Genomic DNA, 19,664 nt, shown 5'->3' on the forward strand with positions numbered 1-19,664 from the left:
TTAAAACTAGTAAAATCTAAATAAGTTTTGTTTGAGTTAATAGTATTATACCTGTGTCAGTGTCCTGGTTTTGACATGTACTGCGCTTATAGGGTTGCGAGGAGTCAGAGTCAACTTGCTGGCACACAACAACATGGTTGTGTAAGATATTGTTAGGGAAAACTGAGTGAAGAGGACATAGAAATTCTTTGTGCTATTTTGGATCTTAAACTATTTCAAACTAAAAATGTTCTTAAAAAATGATATTACCAGTTACCTTCAAGTCCATTTCAACCTATGGAGATGCCATGATTGTCAAAGTAGAATTGTGCTCCATAGAGTTTTTTTTTCTTTTTGTTTTATTATGCTTTAAGTGAAAGTTTATAATTCAAGTCAGTTTCTCAAACAAAGACTTATACACACATTGATATGTGACCCTAGCTGCTCTCCCTACAATGTGACAGCACACTCCTCCTTTCCACCTTGTGTTTCCCATGTCCATTCAACCAGCTCCTGTCACCCTCTGCCTTCTCATCTCGCCTCCAGACAGGAGCTGCCCACATAGTCTCATATGTCCATTTGAGCTAAGAAGCACACTCCTCACCAGTATCATTTTATGTCTTATAGTCCAGTCTAATCTTTGTCTGAAGAGTTGGCTTTGTGAATGATTTTAGTTTTGGGCTAACAGGGAGTCCTCTAGGGTCCCTCCAGTCTCAGTCAGAATAACTTTGGTCTTTTGACTAGGATTTGAGCTCTGCAGCCCCCTTTTCTCATGCTCCATCAAGGATTCTCTGTTGTGTTCCCTGTCAGGGCAGTCATTGGTGATAGCCCCACGGCATCTAGGTCTTCTGGTCTCAGGCTAATGAAGTCTCTGGTTTATGTGCCCCTTTTTGCCTCTTGGACTCTTATTTTCATTGTGTCTTTGGTGTTCATTCTTCTTTGCTCCAGGTGGGTTGAGACCAAGTGATGCATCTTAGATGGCTGCTTGTTAGCTTTTAAGACCCCAGATGCCACTCACCAAAGTGGGATGTAGAACGTTTTCTTAATACACTTTGTTATGCCAATTGACCTAGATGTCCCCTGAAACCATGGGCCCCAGACCCCAGCCCCTGCTACTCTGTGCCTTGAAGTATTTAGTTGTATTCAGGAAACTTCTTAGCTTTTGGTTTAGTCCAGTTGTGCTGACTTCTCTCTTGTATTGTGTGTTATCCTTCCCTTCAACTAAAATAATTCTTGTCTACTATCTAATTACTGAATACCCTTCTCCCTCACTCCCTACCCTTGTGACCATTTTCTTCTGTGTTTAAACCTTTTCTTGAGTTCTTATAATAGTGGTCTCATTCAATATTTGTCCTTTTGTGACTGACTAATTTCACTCAGCATAATGCCTTCCAGATTCATCCATTTTATGAGATATTTCACAGATTCACCGTTGTTCTTTATCATTGCATAGTATTCTATTTGTGAATATACCATAATTTTATTATCCATTCATCCATTGATGGGCACCTTGGTTGTTTCCACCTTTTTGCTATCGTAAACAGTGCTGCAATGAACATAGGTGTGCATATATCTATTCATATGAGGGCTCTTATTTCTCTAAGATTTATTCCAAGGAGTAAGATTGCCAGGTCATATGGTAGTTCTATGTCTAGCTTTTTCAGAAAGTGCCTAATCAATTTCCAAAGTGGTTGTACCATTTTACATTCCTACCAGCAGTGTAGAAGTGTTCCAGTCTCTCCACAACCTCTCCAACATTTATTATTTTGTGTTTTTTGGATTAATGCTAGCCTTGTTGCAGTGAGCTGATACCTCATTGTAGTTTGGATCTGCATTTCTCTAATGGCTAATGATCATGTGCATTTCCTCATGTTAGCTGCCTGAATGCCTTCTTTGGTAAAGTGCCTGTTCATATCCTTTGCCCATTTTTTAATTGTGTTATTTGATTTTTTGCTGTTGAGGTTTTGCAGTATCTCATAGATTTTAGAGATTAGTTGCTGATCAGATTTGTCATAGCCAGATTTTTTTTCCCCAGTTTGTAGGTAGTCTTCTATAGTGTTTTCAATGGCTGATTTTTTGGAAATAGATCACCAGACCTTTTTTCTAAGGTGCCTCTAGGTGGATTCAAACCTCCAACCTTTCAGTTAGCAACTATGTATGTTAACTGCACCACCAGGGACTTAAAAAAAAAAGGATTTATATGTATATATATGTTTCTTATTACATAAGGAATAGGCATAAGTCTCTCCAAGTATGTGGACAGGTGGTGAGTGGGTCTGACCCCGTGTCAACTTCCCATTGTCCCTTTTTTCTCATTTGGATGCTCTGCCTATGAACTCAGATATTGGCGTGGCATTTGAGGTAGGCCTCCTTGAGTCTGCTAAGACAGCTTACTAATTTTTTACTGCTATTGGTGCTCCTGTAGCATTTAAGGCAACAGGAATCAGCTATAAACACAAACACTACAGAAACAGTCATTTGGGTCTATAGACAGTGATTCTGCCCTGTGGTTGGTGCCTCTTTGAAAATGAATCTTCAGACATTCCCCTAGACTATTTCTGTCCACATAAAAGCTTTCGGGATATTAAAGCTGCCACTCTCCTATTTAAAAATATCCAATTGCTTCTTCTTGAATTTAGAGAAGAAATGAATCTCCTTACAATGCCTCAAGGCCCTATAAAATCTGCCTGCTGTATTCTAATCTCATACTGTATTCTCTCCTTCTGTCTTCAAGCATCTTAGCCAAGCTGGTCTTTTCACAATGCCACCCAGCACACTCCTGCTTGAGGGACTTTGCACTTGCTGTTCCCTCTGCCATGTAGTTACATTCTGTCTAAAACAATCTCTCTTGTCACTCTATCCACTCAGTGTGATTTATCTTTCTTCGTAGCGCTTATCATGACCTGTTATTTTATATACCTATTTATTAATTTTTCTGTCTCCCTGTCTTAATCCACAGAGCCTATCACATAATTTGTGCTCAATAAATATTTGTTGAATGAATGGACAAAAGTGCCTATTAAAGGTGTTTATGCTAGAAGGTCTGAGTGGGGGTGAGAGGACTTGTATTCTACTTCTTATAAAAAATTTTTTTTTTTTTACTTCAGGGTAATTTGATATTCTTATATCAAACTTAAAGTAATTTTGTAATCAAACTAAAAAAAATAGATACATAATATACGCATGTATACGCTTGTAACAGGTGACTCCAAATGTCATTTATAGCTCCAGTAGTCTATGATCCTAAATTTTCCAGACTATTCTCTTAAATTATAAAGAAGGGAGCACAGCACAACTAAAGCATAAAATGGTAAAGTCCAGACAGAGTCAGTGACTTCAATTTTTCAATTATGGATTAATGTAAAAGCATGAATCAGTGTTAGTCTCTCAGAAGCCCGCACAGGTATCCTTTAATATACGAATCGATATGTGCGTTTGTGTTTCACCCTTAATTCCTATAAAGATTAGGTCACGAACATTGATTTCTCTCTCTGGTCATCCAGCAAACAGAGGAAAGATCACTTCGGAGGGTGGGTGGAGGTGGGCATTGAGGCAGTGTAAAGACCATTTACAAATTGTTTCTCCCCTTCTCCGTCTGGCTGCTGCATATGAGTACGCAAATACAAACTGTGTGCTCCTGTGACCTGGCCCTCACTTGGAGGGTAATTACTTTTAACTGTGAACAATTTGACTTATCTGCCTGGAGGGAGTCAGATGGGGATTCAAGCAGAGTGATTATTAAATTTTTGGTATTCCCTTCCCTTTTCCATAAAGCATTTAGGCGGCCTGCAAAAATACAGAAAATAGACCAAGACAAGATAACCGCAGGAGGCAAAGAAAGAGCGAGAGGGGCATGAATGTGAGATGGAACCAGAAGTGAGGTTTAAACAAAACTGTATCTCAGAGACCTATGCAGAGTACGAATGTTGGCTGTAACATTTCTCAAATCCAGTAGAGAAAGGGAAATGGATCAATTATACCTTCTGCAATATTTCTAACACAACTTAAATCAAATCAATCACTTTGTCGATGAGCAAGCTAATCCTGAGAGCAAAGCAGAAAGGAATTTCTCGTAAAAGTCTCAGTAACGAGGCTATGATTCTTCATTGTGTTCTTGGAGTAATGCTTAACTTCATTTCTTTTAATACAGGGTGGCAGCACAACTCCAAGATGCAGTTAGGTTAAAACAATTCTATGGCTATGGAGGTGATGGTAGAGTGTGAAGCAGGGGGTGGAGGTTGCGAATGACATTTTAAAGTAAATACATGTACCTTTAAAACAGTCACATAGTTTTCTTCCTTCAGGCACTCCAGGTTGGGGATTGGCAGGCAAACTTTGTTTTCTCTCTTGCACTAAAGATAACAGAGCAGATTGAGATTGATAGTTAGAAGCCGGTAGAAATCATTATTTCTGTCACACTGGTCAGATGTATTTTGGGCCTATGAGTCAGCGCAGTGTGGGCAGGGTGTTTGGGCTAGTTATGTAAATTTGCAGAGTGTCTAAAGCTGTCTGGGTTAGTTATTTAAGGTGTTGGGTGGGAGCAGAACTGAGCAGGTGGGGGAGCTGAATTTGTTTTGAGACTGGGACAGCTCTGATTGGGCAACTTCTCTGTTCCAGAGTCTTCTGAAATGCTTTTGTTGGGTTTTATAGTATCACTGTCTCAAGCTTAAGGTGGGTATGTGGACCAGAACCCAAGGGTTCTTAACCATGAAACATCTGGCAAAGGTCTCAGCCTTCTGTTTACCCTGTCAAAGCATTCTTTCACACCAGATGTGCTGCTCCGACACTTGCCTGCCAGGATAGAGGCTTTCTGGGTGATTCATTTTGATTCCCCAGGCATTAATGAAGTGCATTCTACGTACTTGATATTGTTTCAAATTTTTATAGAGGCAAGAATTAAAATGGTTTTTGTGGGCAAAGAGTCAAACAAAACTCAATCGTAAGAGCATTTACAAAAAACATCAGCTTTACCCAAAATTTAAACTTAAACATGTTTTTCTTATCAGCATAAGTCACCATGAGTTAGCAATACTGTCATAGATTGAATTGTGTCTCCCAAAACTGTGTGTCAACTTGGCTAGGCCATGATTCCCGGTATTGTGTGATTGTCTACCATTTTGTAGTCTGATGTGATTTTCCTATGTATTGTAAATCCTACCTCTATGATGTTAATCAGGCAGAATTAGAGGCAGTTATGTTAATGAGGCAGGACTGAATCTACAAGATTAGGTTGTGTCTTGAGTCAATCTCTTTTGAGATATAAAATAGAGAAGCAGGCAGAGAGACAGGGGACCTCAGACCACCAAGAAAACAGAGCCACGAGGGAGGGAGGGTATCCTTTGGACCTGGGACCTCTGGGCTGAGAAGCTCCTTGATGGGGGAAGACTGCTGACAAGGACCTTCCCTCAAAACCCACAGAGCCTTCCCCTGGAGCCAGAGCAGTAAATTTGGGCTTCTAGCCCCCAGGCTGTGAGAAAATAAATTTCTGTTTGTTAAAGCCATCCGCTTGTGGTACTTCTGTTATAACAGCACTAGTTAACCAAGTCAATACTTGTCAATATGAATTAGCAATACATTTCTACTCTGTCCTATACGGTCGGTCGCTATGAGTCGAAAACGACTGGACGACAACGGGTGGGAGTTTATCAGCCTGAGTTAGCAATGCTCATCCAATCGAAATGAACCAGCTTAACATTCAACTACTAACTTTGCAAAAAAGGGTAAGATACTTCCTAATCCAGGCTTTATAAGGCCAAGTTGTACCTATGTAAACTCAAGTCATTTGCCCCTTTCAGCTTGGGTGATCCCTGTTCTAGAACAGCTTCCTCGTTCAATAAACCCTGTTAACTCTAATGGACTTGTTGATCGATTTTTTTTTTCTTTCGATAATATGTACATGGTTCTTAAGGAGGAGATGACAAAGTTCAAAATGTATTTTCTGTCCTCAGAAAGCTTACGTTCTAGCAGCAAAGACTGGTGCAAGTGCAACTCTCACAATGCTAAGTAGAACGTGATAACAGCAGAACAAGAACGGTATTCTAGGACAGAGAAGGGAAAAGATTTAATGTTTAGGAAAGGCTCTTGTATATCTCTTTTACTGAGAGGTCTAATATCTAGCAGACACTTAAAACTTGCTAGATAGAGGAATGAATAGAAAAGGTGTTGATTGACCCATGAAGTGTAGAGAGTTAAGAGATGGAAATGGGTAGAAAAGACATTTCACTTGAGGGGAACTATAAATGAAAAGCCACTGTGAGTGCCAAATTTTTCCTGAGCCCCTTGATCTGGGAAAATAACGATGGTTAAAGAAATCCCCCACTCTGCGTTCAGGCAAACCACTTGCTGCAAATAACCACCCTTCTAATATGACTTAGATAAGACTCACTGATGTCTCCTTGTTCACCTACGACAAGACCAGACACAGACCCTTCGAATTCCCATTCCTTGCCTACTAAATGAATAATCAAATTGCTTGTCCTCACTAACTAATCAGAAGCAAAGTGCTTGTCAGCCAGACTTTGGTTGAGCTTCTCTCCTTTCCTCAAGTCCCTAAACTTTGACATACCCTCAGCCTGAGCCAACATACTACCCCTCTTTAAGGGCCCCTCCCTGAGAGTAGGCTGACCTCAGGGTAATACATTCTTCATTTACTATTCAACTATGTCACCTGCTTATCCCACTTCACCACATGCCTGCATTTTTTCTATCAGTCTCTGTAAAAGGAAATGATTTTTCCCTAACTCTTTGAGACACTTGCAGATCTTATGTTCGTAGTGTTCTGCTACTGTAGTAGCCCCCTTCCCCACTACTATAATAGCCCCTTTTCTGTTCCCCCTTTGCTTTCTGAATACAGCTTCTCCCTATCAAAGTCTGGATTTGTTTTTTATTTGACACCAAGGATACATGAAAAGGCAGATTGGCCAAATTTGGGTAAAGATTGTGCCATAATGGTCTTGAAGCTGATCAAAATCTAGTTAATTTTCAAAGAAACATTCATCCTTTTTTTGCCTAAAAATGAATGTAGAGAGCATGTCCACCCCCTCTGATAACAAAAGCAAGCAAATATTATCAGATTGGGATGACCAAAAAAAAAAAAAAAACCCAGTGTCGTCGAGTCGATTCCGATGAGCTAATACAAATAACATAACATAATGTAATATAATATAAAACCAGGATTTTCAAAGGAAGATTCCATTATGACTACCAGGGCACCCTCTCTGCCAGCCACCTTTTGTTAGGCACAGGCCCGTAGGGTCTAAGTACTATATTTTATCATCAGGGTATTGGCAGGATCCATCACACACTAAAATGGGGAGTGATTGAGGAGGGCTTAATGAAGAGACTTATTTATAGAACTGTAGGTAGGGCTAATGGAAACCAACAAGAGATGATGATGCTTCTGGGCCCATCAACAACTGGGAGCTCTTTTACTCTTCTTAGGGTTGAGGGTCAAGGGAAGGGAGTGGTTGTCAGAATCCATAAAGAGCTGTGGTTCTAGGCAGAGGAAGATGAAGGTCACAAGACCTGTGGCCTTTGGTAGAGGAACATGCCCACTGCCAACATGTGACCCAGGAAGAAATAAACTCCCCAATCTCTCTCTCCTTCCAATTTCCTGCTAGTATCTCCTACTGGGGAAACCCTGCTTGCATAGTGGTTAAGTGCTACAGCTGCTAACCAAAGGGTCAGCAGTTCGAATCCACCAGGCGCTCCTTGGAAACTCTGTGGGGCAGTTCTACCCTGTCCTATAGGGTCCCTATGAGTTGGAATGAGTTGGAATCGATTCCACAGCACTGGGTTTGGTTTTGGTTTTGTTTTTTTAAATCTCCTACTGTGCAAATGTTTCCTATTGTGCAAATGCAAATAAGACCTGAGAGCAAGGGAGGCTAGATGCTGTAGTCTTTAGAGTTCAGCTTCCTGGAGCACAGAACAGGCAGAGAAGGTTGGAAAAACATCTGGAGAGGGAATCAGAGAGAATCCAGCACACACAGTAAAGGTCAAAGCTCAAGTTGCTCACAGTCTCATTTTATTCTTCTCCTGACACCTCAGTTGAGCTTAAAAGGGTGAACTGTCCCACATATAAAAAAGCCAGGTTTTCTGTAATACAGAATTGTTTCCTATTTCTAGCTAATTCAGTCTTCTTCACCGTAAGCCCTCATATTCCATAAACAGTCAGGGCTATCATTATTTTCTCAAGTGTTAATGACACGTGTATCTACGTATCACTAACTAGGTGGTAAAAGTACCAGATGCCGTGAATGCTTCCCAAGACAGGTGGCTTTTGTTAAGAAGCTACAGCTCTGTGTGTCTTCTTCATCCAAAAGCAGTGTTCACATATCAAAATCCCTGGAGCCCATAACTGTAGCAAGCTGCAAGGAGGTGAAGAGTCACGTATCTTTAACTAGCAGGCAGGCTGGAAGTAAACTTCCAAGTAACACATTGAGATGCATGCTCCTGAGAACAGGATATTATACAGGACGTAGGGAAGGGCATTTTACATTATAAAGATGTTTTGTTAAAAAAATAAGAGCAAAAGGAGCTGAGGAGTGTTGTTAAGCCATTGAGAAATTGTTACTCATCTCAGAGGCCTCTAGCAAAGCAAGCAAAGCAAGAAAGGATCAGGCGGTTAAAGAACAATTCTCACTTTCAGAGACATTCAGAGCCCTGGTGACAGAGTATTTAAGAGCTCAGCTGCTAACCAATAGGTCGGCAGTTCAAATTTACCAGCTGCTCCTTGGTAAATTCCATAGTGTCCTACAAGGTCAGAATGGACTCCATGGCAATGAGTTTGGGTTTTCAGAGCAGTTCACCTGGCTTGGTTTTGAACTTTAGTATTTAAAGGCAAAATGCAACCACAGATTCTGTTATGTAAGAAATTCACACTATTGCCTTCAAAGTAAATACAATCTGACTTTGAATTTTTCAGATGCTTGGCTAACAAGGAAAAAAATATCTATCGTTATTGCTACATATTCTCTCCACCCCGAGAGTCTAGGTTCTCGGCTTTAGCCCTCCTCAGGTACCACACCCACCAGGGAAGGAATCACAGGCCAAGTATTTAGAGAAACCAGAGGCCTCCACTCTCCTCCATGTACTAGGGAATCTCTTGAAGACACCACTCTCCGTTCTTTCTTCATAGCACACCTCAGCGAGTTTAGATTTTCTTAGAAACTAAGAAGAGAGGCTACCCTCCTGAAACTTCAAGTCCTGAAGCTTCAACAGCCATACTCACAACGACAATATCTGGGGTAAGTGCTATGATGGAAAGGGTTATAGGTGAGAGGGGAGAGCTGCCTGGAGGCATCAGGGGAACCTACAGAGATGGAGAACATAATCTTTGAACTATGAGGTGAATGTCTAATACAGGTTGGCTCAGCACGTATGGGAGGTCAAAAATGTTCAAAGCTAAGGAATAGCATAGGTGAAGTCACCAAACAAGAGAGATCCTAGTGTTATGGAAATGGCGGGTGTCACTGTTCAGGGTTGCTTAGGAAACTTAGTACTTTCCAGTCTCTACCACTGTGTGAAATATAGACAGACAGACAGACAGACAGACAGATAGATAGATAGATAGATATGTTTCACTGATTTTGCTTCTCTGGAGAACCCAGCCTAAGACAGGGGCCATGTCTTGAAATTGACAAGGAGTTGTATATATAAGCAGCCAATCCTGAAGATTTTCAAACAGATAAAAAGCAGGAGGATAAGCAGCAGGAAGCAGCAGAAGAAAGAAGCAGAGAGAGATAAGAGGCAAAGAACCTCCTAAATGAGCTGTAACGTAGGTCAAGGACTGTAACACTGAAGAGAGCAAAAGGCCCCAGAAGGGACTCAGCAGCAGATCTAGTAGCAACAGATGACAGGGCCAAGAGTAGCCTGTCCTGAGGGGTCTGCAAGGAGCCTGTCCTAAGGGGTCCTTCTCCTATATTCCACTGGTGAGGCTGTCACATGGACACAACTTAATTGCAAGGGAGACTTGGAAATGTAGTCTTTTAGGGGCCCAAATATAATAGGAAATGGGGTTGGGGAGCATCTAACCAATCTCTGGCCCAGGTATATATACTTGCTTGGTGTCCAGTATGAAACAGGCTTGTTGGGTGGATTATAGTTTCTAACATCCAGTATTGAACAAAACAATTCAGAATTCATAATTGCTGATAAAAATGTATATTTAAAAACCATTCATATTTGTATTCTTGTCAACATTATGAGGGATTGCTCTAAAGTTATAGATACCTTTCTTTTTTTTTATTAACTTTTATTGAGCTTCAAGTGAACATTTACAAATCAAGTCAGACTGTCACATATAAGTTTATATACATCTTACTCCATACTCCCACTTGCTCTCCCCCTAATGAGTTGGCCCTTCCAGTCTCTCCTTTTGTGACAATTTTGCCAGCTTCCAACTCTCTCTACCCTCCCATCCCCTCTCCAGACAGGAGATGCCAACACAGTCTCAAGTGTCCACCTGATATAATTAGCTTACTCTTCATCAGCATCTCTCTCCTACCCACTGTCCAGTCCCTTTCATGTCTGATGAGTTGTCTTCGGGGATGGTTCCTGTCCTGTGCCAACAGAAGGTTTGGGGACCATGACCGCTGGGATTCCTCTAGTCTCAGTCCAACCATTAAGTATGGTCTTTTTATGAGAATTTGGGGTCTGCATCCCACTGATCTCCTGCTCCCTCAGGGGTTCTCTGTTGTGCTCCCTGTCAGGGCAGTCATTGGTTGTGGCCGGGCACCAACTAGTTCTTCTGGTCTCAGGATGATGTAGGTCTCTGGTTCATGTGGCCCTTTCTGTCTCTTGGGCTCTTAGTTGTTGTGTGACCTTGGTGTTCTTCATTCTCCTTTGCTCCAGGTGGGTTGAGACCAATTGATGCATCTTAGATGGCCGCTTGTTAGCATTTAAGACCCCAGACGCCACATTTCAAGGTGGGATGCAGAAGATTTTCGTAATAGAATTATTTTGCCAATTGACTTAGAAGTCCCCTTAAACCATGGTCCCCAAACCCCCGCCCTTGCTCCGCTGACCTTTGAAGTATTCATTTTATCCCGGAAACTTCTTTGCTTTTGGTCCAGTCCAATTGAGCTGACCTTCCATGTATTGAGTGTTGTCCTTCCCTTCACCTAAAGCAGTTCTTATCTACTAACTAATCAGTAAAAAACCCTCTCCCTCCCTCCCTCCCTCCCCCCCTCGTAACCACAAAAGTATGTGTTCTTCTCAGTTTATGCTATTTCTCAAGATCTTATAATAGTGGTCTTATACAATATTTGTCCTTTTGCCTCTGACTAATTTCACTCAGCATAATGCCTTCCAGGCTCCTCCATGTTATGAAATGTTTCACAGATTCGTCACTGTTCTTTATCGATGCGTAGTATTCCATTGTGTGAATATACCACAATTTATTTACCCATTCATCCGTTGACGGACACCTTGGTTGCTTCCAGCTTTTTGCTATTGTAAACAGAGCTGCAATAAACATGGGTGTGCATGTATCTGTTTGTGTGAAGGCTCTTGTTTCTCTAGGGTATATTCCGAGGAGTGGGATTTCTGGGTTGTATGGTAGTTCTATTTCTAACTGTTTAAGATAACGCTAGATAGATTTCCAAAGTGGTTGTACCATTTTACATTCCCACCAGCAGTGTATAAGAGTTCCAATCTCTCCTCAGCCTCTCCAACATTTATTATTTTGTGTTTTTTGGATTAATGCCAGCCTTGTTAGAGTGAGATGGAATCTCATCGTGGTTTTAATTTGCATTTCTCTAATGGCTAATGATCGAGAGCATTTCCTCATGTATCTGTTAGCTGCCTGAATATCTTCTTTAGTGAAGTGTGTGTTCATATCCTTTGCCCACTTCTTGATTGGGTTGTTTGTCTTTTTGTGGTTGAGTTTTGACAGAATCATATAGATTTTAGAGATCAGGCGCTGGTCGGAGATGTCATAGCTGAAAATTCTTTCCCAGTCTGTAGGTGGTCTTTTTACTCTTTTGGTGAGGCCTTTATATGAGCATAGGTGTTTGATTTTTAGGAGCTCCCAGTTATCGGGTTTCTCTTCGTCATTTTTGGTAATGTTTTGTATTCTGTTTATGCCTTGTATTAGGGCTCCTAACGTTGTCCCTATTTTTTCTTCCATGATCTTTATCGTTTTAGTCTTTATGTTTAGGTCTTTGATCCACTTGGAGTTAGTTTTTGTGCATGGTGTGAGGTATGGGTCCTGTTTCATTTTTTTGCAAATGGATATCCAGTTATGCCAGCACCATTTGTTAAAAAGACTATCTTTTCCCCAATTAACTGACACTGGTCCTTTGTCAAATACCAGCTGCTCATACGTGGATGGATTTATATCTGGGTTCTCAATTCTGTTCCATTGGTCTATGTGCCTGTTGTTGTACCAGTACCAGGCTATTTTGACTACTGTGGCTGTATAATAGGTTCTGAAATCAGGTAGAGTGAGGCCTCCCACTTTCTTCTTCTTTTTCAGTAATGCTTTGCTTATCCGAGGCTTCTTTCCCTTCCATATGAAGTTGGTGATTTGTTTCTCTATCACATTAAAAAATGACATTGGAATTTGGATCGGAAGTGCATTGTATGTATAGATGGCTTTTGGTAGAATAGACATTTTTACTATGTTAAGTCTTCCTATCCATGAGCAAGGTATGTTTTTCCACTTAAGTATGTCCTTTTTAATTTCTTGTAGTAGAGCTTTGTAGTTTTCTTTGTATAGGTCTTTTACATCCTTGGTAAGATTTATTCCTAAGTATTTTATCTTCTTGGGGGCTACTGTGAATGGTATTGATTTGGTTATTTCCTCTTCGATGTTCTTTTTGTTGATGTAGAGGAATCCAAGTGATTTGTGTATGTTTATCTTATAACCTGAGACTCTGCCAAACTCTTCTATTAGTTTCAGTAGTTTTCTGGAGGATTCCTTAGGGTTTTCTGTGTATAAGATCATGTCATCTGCAAATAGAGATAATTTTACTTCCTACTTGCCAATCCGGATGCCCTTTATTTCTTTGTGTAGCCTAATTGCTCTGGCTAGGACTTCTAGCACAATGTTGAATAAGAGCGGTGATATAGGGCATCCTTGCCTGGTTCCCGTTCTCAAGGGAAATGCTTTCAGGCTCTCTCCATTTAGAGTGATGTTGGCTGTTGGCTGTTGGCTTTGCATAGATGCCCTTTATTATGTTGAGGAATTTTCCTTCAGTTCCTATTTTGGTGAGAGTTTTTATCATAAATGGGTGTTGGACTTTGTCAAATGCCTTTTCTGCATCAATTGATAAGATCATGTGGTTTTTGTCTTTTGTTTTATTTATGTGGTGGATTACATTAATGGTTTTTCTAATATTAAACCAGCCTTGCATACCTGGTATAAATCCCACTTGGTCGTGGTGAATTATTTTTTTGATATGTTGTTGAATACTATTGGCTAGAATTTTGTTGAGGATTTTTGCATCTATGTTCATGAGGGATATAGGTCTGTAATTTTCTTCTTTTGTAATGTCTTTACCTGGTTTGGGTATCAGGGAGATGGTGGCTTCATAGAATGAGTTGGGTAGTATTCCATCATTTTCTATGCTTTGAAATACCTTTAGTAGTAGTGGTGTTAACTCTTCTCTGAAAGTTTGGTAGAACTCTGCAGTGAAGCCGTCCGGGCCAGGGCTTTTTTTTTTTGTTGTTGGGAGTTTTTTGATTACTGTTTCAATCTCTTTTTTTGTTATGGGTCTATTTATTTGTTCTACTTCTGAATGTGTTAGTTTAGGTAGGTAGTGTTTTTCCAGGAATTCATCCATTTCTTCTAGGGTTGCAAATTTGTTAGAGTACAATTTTTCGTAATAATCTGATATGATTCTTTTAATTTCAGTTGGTTCTGTTGTGATGTGGTCCTTCTTGTTTCTTATTTGTTTCCTTTCCCGTTTTTCTTTAGTCAGTCTAGCCAATGGTTTATCAATTTTGTTAATTTTTTCAAAGAACCAGCTTTTGGCTTTGTTAATTCTTTCAATTGTTTTTCTGTTCTCTAATTCATTTAGTTCAGCTCTAATTTTTATTATTTGTTTTCTTCTGGTGCCTGATGGATTCTTTTGTTGCTCACTTTCTATTTGTTCAAGTTGTAGGGACAGTTCTCTGCTTTTGGCTCTTTCTTCTTTTTGTATGTGTGCATTTTTCGATATAAATTGGCCTCTGAGCACTGCTTTTGCTGTGTCCCAGAGGTTTTGATGGGAAGTATTTTCATTCTCGTTGCATTCTATGAATTTCCTTATTCCCTCCTTGATGTCTTCTATAACCCAGTCTTTTTTCAGGAGGGTATTGTTCATTTTCCAAGTATTTGATTTCTTTTCCCTAGTTTTTCTGTTATTGATTTCTAGTTTTATTGCCTTGTGGTCTGAGAAGATGCTTTGTAATATTTCAGTGTTTTGGATTCTGCAAAGGTTTGTTTTATGACCTAATATGTGGTCTATTCTAGAGAATGTTCCATGTGCACTACAAAAAAAAGTATACTTTGCAGCAGTTGGGTGGAGAGTTCTGTATAAGTCAATGAGGTCAAGTTGGTTGATTGTAGCAATTAGGTCTTCCTTGTCTCTATTGAGCTTCTTACTGGAAGTACTGTCCTTCTCCGAAAGTGGTGTGTTGAAGTCTCCTACTATAATTGTGGAGGTGTCTATCTCACTTTTCAGTTCTGTTAAAATTTGATTTATGTATCTTGCAGCCCTGTCGTTGTGTGCGTAAATATTTAATATGGTTATGTCTTCCTGATCAATTGTCCCGTTTATCATTATGTAGTGTCCTTCTTTATCCTTTGTGGTGGATTTAAGTCTAAAGTCTATTTTGTCAGAAATTAATATTGCTACTCCTCTTCTTTTTTGCTTATTGTTTGCTTGATATATTTTTTTCCATCCTTTGAGTTTTAGTTTGTTTGTGTCTCTAAGTCTAAGGTGTGTCTCTTGTAGGCAGCATATAGACGGATCATGTTTCTTTATCCAGTCTGAGACTCTCTGTCTCTTTATTGGTGTATTTAGTCCATTTACATTCAGCGTAATTATAGATAAATAAGTGTTTAGTGTTGTCATTTTGATGCCTTTTTATGTGTGTTGTTGACAATTTCATTTTTCCACTTACTTTTTTGTGCTGAGACGTTTTTCTTAGTAAATTGTGAGATCCTCATTTTCATAGTGTTTGACTTTATGTTTGCTGAGTCGTTACGTTTTTCTTGGCTTTTATCTTGAGTTATGGAGTTGTTATACCTCTTGTGGTTACCTTAATATTTACCCCTATTTTTCTAAGTAAAAACCTAACTTGTATTGTTCTATATCGCCTTGTATCCCTCTCCATATGGCAGTTCTATGCCACCTGTATTTAGTCCCTCTTTTTGATTATTGTGATCTTTTACATATTGACTTCAATGATTCCCTGTTATGAGCATTGTTTTTTTAATTAATCTTAATTTGTTTTTGTGATTTCCCTACTTGAGTTGATATCAGGATGTTCTGTTCTGTGACCTTGTGTTGTGCTGGTATCTGATATTATTGGTTTTCTGACCAAACAATTTCCTTTAGTATTTCCTGTAGCTTTGGTTTGGTTTTTGCAAATTCTCTAAGCTTGTGTTTATCTGTAAATATCTTAATTTCACCTTCATATTTCAGAGAGAGTTTTGCTGGATATATGATCCTTGGCTGCCAGTTTTTCTCCTTCAGTGCTCTGTATATGTCGTCCCATTCCCTTCTTGCCTGCATGGTTTCTGCTGAGTAGTCTGAACTTATTCTTATTGATTCTCCCTTGAAGGAGACCTTTCTTTTCTCCCTGGCTGCTTTTAAAATTTTCTGTTTGTCTTTGGTTTTGGCAAGTTTGATGATAATATGTCTTGGTGTTTTTCTTTTTGGATCAATCTTAAATGGGGTTCGATGAGCATCTTGGATAGATATCCTTTCATCTTTCATGATGTCAGGGAAGTTTTCTGTCAGCAGATCTTCAACTATTTTCTCTGTGTTTTCTGTCCTCCCTCCCTGTTCTGGGACTCCAATCACACGCAAGTTATCCTTCTTGATAGAGACCCACATGATTCTTAGGATTTCTTCATTTTTTTTAATTCTTTTATCTGATTTTTTTTCAGCTATGTTGGTGTTAATTCCCTGGTCCTCCAGATGTCCCAGTCTGCATTCTAATTGCTCGAGTCTGCTCCTCTGACTTTCTATTGCGTTGTCTAATTCTGTAATTTTACTGTTAATCTTTTGGATTCTACATGCTGTCTCTCTATGGATTCTTGCAACTATTAATTTTTCCACTATGTTCTTGAATAATCTTTTTGAGTTCTTCAACTGTTTTATCAGTGTATTCCTTGACTTTTTCTGCAGTTTGCTTTATTTCATTTCTGATGTCTTGAAGCATTCTGTAAATTAGTTTTTTATACTCTGTATCTGATAATTCCAGGATTGTATCTTCATTTGGGAAAGATTTTGATTCTTTTGTTTGGGGGGTTGTAGAAGCTGTCACGGTCTGCTCTTTTATGTGGTTTGATATAGACTGCTGTCTCCGAGCCATCACTAAGATATAAAAACAAAATAGTAGTGGTTTATTCTATAATTGCTCACTGAGTCTTATCTTGTTTTGTTTTCTTTCAATATACGTGGATGGGCTACTAGATTGTGCTGTCTTGTTTGTTGTAGCCCTTGACTTACTTATGACCTATTACCAGCTGGTTTGGGCTGTTGCCAGATATATATGCCTGAGTCTATTCACTATTCTTGAGCAGAATCTGATTTTGGGTCATCAAGTGTGTGCTGCACCCTAACACCTATCCACCTCAAGAAGTAGTGGTGATAGTTGTGTGCACCAGATTCTATTAGCAGCTGGGGTTCACCCTCAAGGGGGGGCAAGATGCTGACGGGCTTCCCCCAAGTATCAGTGAGGTAGGTGTGTCTCTATTCCTATAGCACCTTGGTGGGAGGGCACTGCAGCTGTACCTTAGGCCCCCAATGCAAGTACCTCTACTAATTGGTAGATGTCACCCTTCTTAGACCCCTAAGGCAAGAGGCTAGGTGGTCTGGGGGGAGCTTCAGCCCTCAGTTCCCTGTTGTGGGTCAGTTATGGCTCTGTTGAATAAGCAGAGATATCAGACCTGGGAAACTTGTTTTTCCAGAAAATCCACTAAAAAAAAAAATGCAGTCAGATCCCTGTCAGAACTGCCTTTGGATTATAACCGCCACCTTGTTCCCTGTAAGGATGAAAGTCTGAGATTTGGGTCATATATGCTTGGCTGTAGCTGGTTCTGTGTTTTTAGTCCAATTAGGGATGGATTTTTGGTCCTTGGGTTTTTTGTGGTTCCTTCTCTCAGTCCGGAAGAATGGGTTATGAAAAGACCAAAAAAAAAGGGAGGGGGGAGGGAAGCAAAGCTGCCGCGGAGCCGGAGCCGTTCTCCCTCTGGCTCAGGAAATTCCAGTGTTAATGAAGCCGCCTGGGGAGGAGGGGGAGGGATCAGAGAGATAGGAGAGTAGCACCTCGGAATATAGCCAGAGTTGCTTATCTTGCTTGGAATGACTATTTTATCTGAGATTCCTGAGGGGTGTGTCGCCTATGTGTGCTGGCTGTGTGGAGATTGCCCCCTGGGGTCTGGCCCGCTGAAGCCGCGGTCAGATCCTCCGCTGCCAGTCCAAAGCCCAGCGTAAAGGTTCCCCTGCTGGGATGCTGCACTCCCGGGTCCAAAATCAGTCACTGCCTCCCGGGGACTTCTCGTCCCACCAGTCGCGTCGCCGCGCCGCCTCCGTGGACTGGCTGGGCCCCATCCCGGGGTTAGTTCAGGGGAGTAGGGCTGCACCCCATGCTTGCGCCATGACGGCGTCCAGTCAAAAGCCCGGCTCCAAGGTTCCCCGGCTGGGATGCTGCACTCCCAGCTCCAAAACCAGTCACTGCCTCCCAGGGACTTCTCCCACCAGCCACGTCGCCACGCCGCCCGTGGACCGGCTGGGCCCCCTCCCGGGGTGAGTTCAGGGGGGTAGGGCTGCGCCCCTCGTTTGCTCCATCACAAGTTTTTGAGTTCAGCTCCCCTGGGCCCAGACCTAAGCCTGGCGCCAAGGTTACCTGACTGGGACGCTGGCTCCAGGCTCCGAAAACAGTCGCTGCTTCCCCGTATTTGTTCGTTCTCTGTCTCTAAATCTGTGTTTGTTGTTCAGGGTTTGTAGATTGTTATGTATGTGATCGATTCACTTGTTTTTCCGAGTCTTTGTTGCAAGAGGGATCCGAGGTAGCATCTACCTAGTCCGCCATCTTGGCCCCGCCTCCCTGATACCTTTCTTAAAAAGGAAAAAACTCATCAAGCGTATGGTACAAATTATTCACTGAAATAGACAAAGCAATAATTTTAAGTCATCCTCAATGCCCCGCTCCTGGCTGATATTTTTGTATTTTTGTGCAGAGCATCTGTCAAACATAGTAGAGAAGAGAGCCAGGGGATGGGTTTGAGGAGTGGGGAATTCACCCACAGCCTAATGAACCTTTCTAAGGAATTTGAACATCATTCTGAGGACAATGGGAGGATTCTGAACGGTTCAAGCAGGATGGTAACCTGATAGTTCCTTTCTGGAATATGGTCAATGTCTTAGGATGGGCTCTCTAGAGAAGCAAAACCTGTGAAGTGTGTGTGTGTGTATATATATATACACACACACATAATACATATGTGTATGTGTATATACATACAGAGAGAGAGTGATTTATATCAAAGAAATGGCTCATGAGGTTGTAAAGGCTGGAAAGTTACAAATCCTTGGGTCAAGCTGGAGGCTTCTCCTGATTCACGTAGCTGCAAGGCCTGGCGAATCAAGATCACCAGGTCAGACAGTAGGACTGTGGCTCGCAGGCTGCAGAGGCTGACATATCCCAAGACTGGCAGATAAGCTGCTAGCTCAAGTCTCAAAAGCCGGAGGTCAGATGAGGCTCCAGAGCAAGCATAAAGCCAGGGAGCTTTGCCAGAAAGTCCACATGTATTGAATGCAGACCACATCCCCAAGGACTCTCTCTTTCAACTGATTAGCTGCTCATAGCAGATCTCATCATGGTAGTGATTAGATTATATCAGATTAACATTGTATCAGATCTTGTTACAGAGGTAATTACATCATTACATAGATGCCAAACTATATCATAACTGCCAAACCACTGAGAATCACAGCCTGGCCAAGTGGACCCACAACCTTAATCATCACAGTCCACTCCTTGTCAACTTGGTACCTGTGCACATCTCCCTAAACCATACACAATCTCTAAATAAAGATAATTATGAAATCATACTTACATCTAGCATGATACAACTAACACACGTACGGCCAAAAATGTACTAGCCCTGTTTATATCTTACGTTTTATAAGTGAAGAAAAAAAAATTCTGATGCACGCACACATAGATGGAAGAAAATATTCATAACAATTATGGTCCTCATTTTTATAACTGGCCACATGGTGGTAGCTGGTATTTGGAACTACCTTCTTCCAACACCCATTCTGTATTTCCTTTACCCTCAGCAAGTACGTCAGATGGTCAAGGTTATTTGCCTGGTGGGGTAACCTAAACCTTCATTCCCAAAGGCCATTAGTAGTCATGTCAGGATTGGATTGTTGTAGTTTTCCATTTTTTAATCACAGGGCATGGTAACACTAAGAGACGCCTTAAGGGATCTCCTGCATTCCAGGCATCCTCTTCTTTCC

Source organism: Loxodonta africana, chromosome 8, assembly GCF_030014295.1.
Source record: "Loxodonta africana isolate mLoxAfr1 chromosome 8, mLoxAfr1.hap2, whole genome shotgun sequence".
NCBI lineage: Eukaryota > Metazoa > Chordata > Mammalia > Proboscidea > Elephantidae > Loxodonta > Loxodonta africana.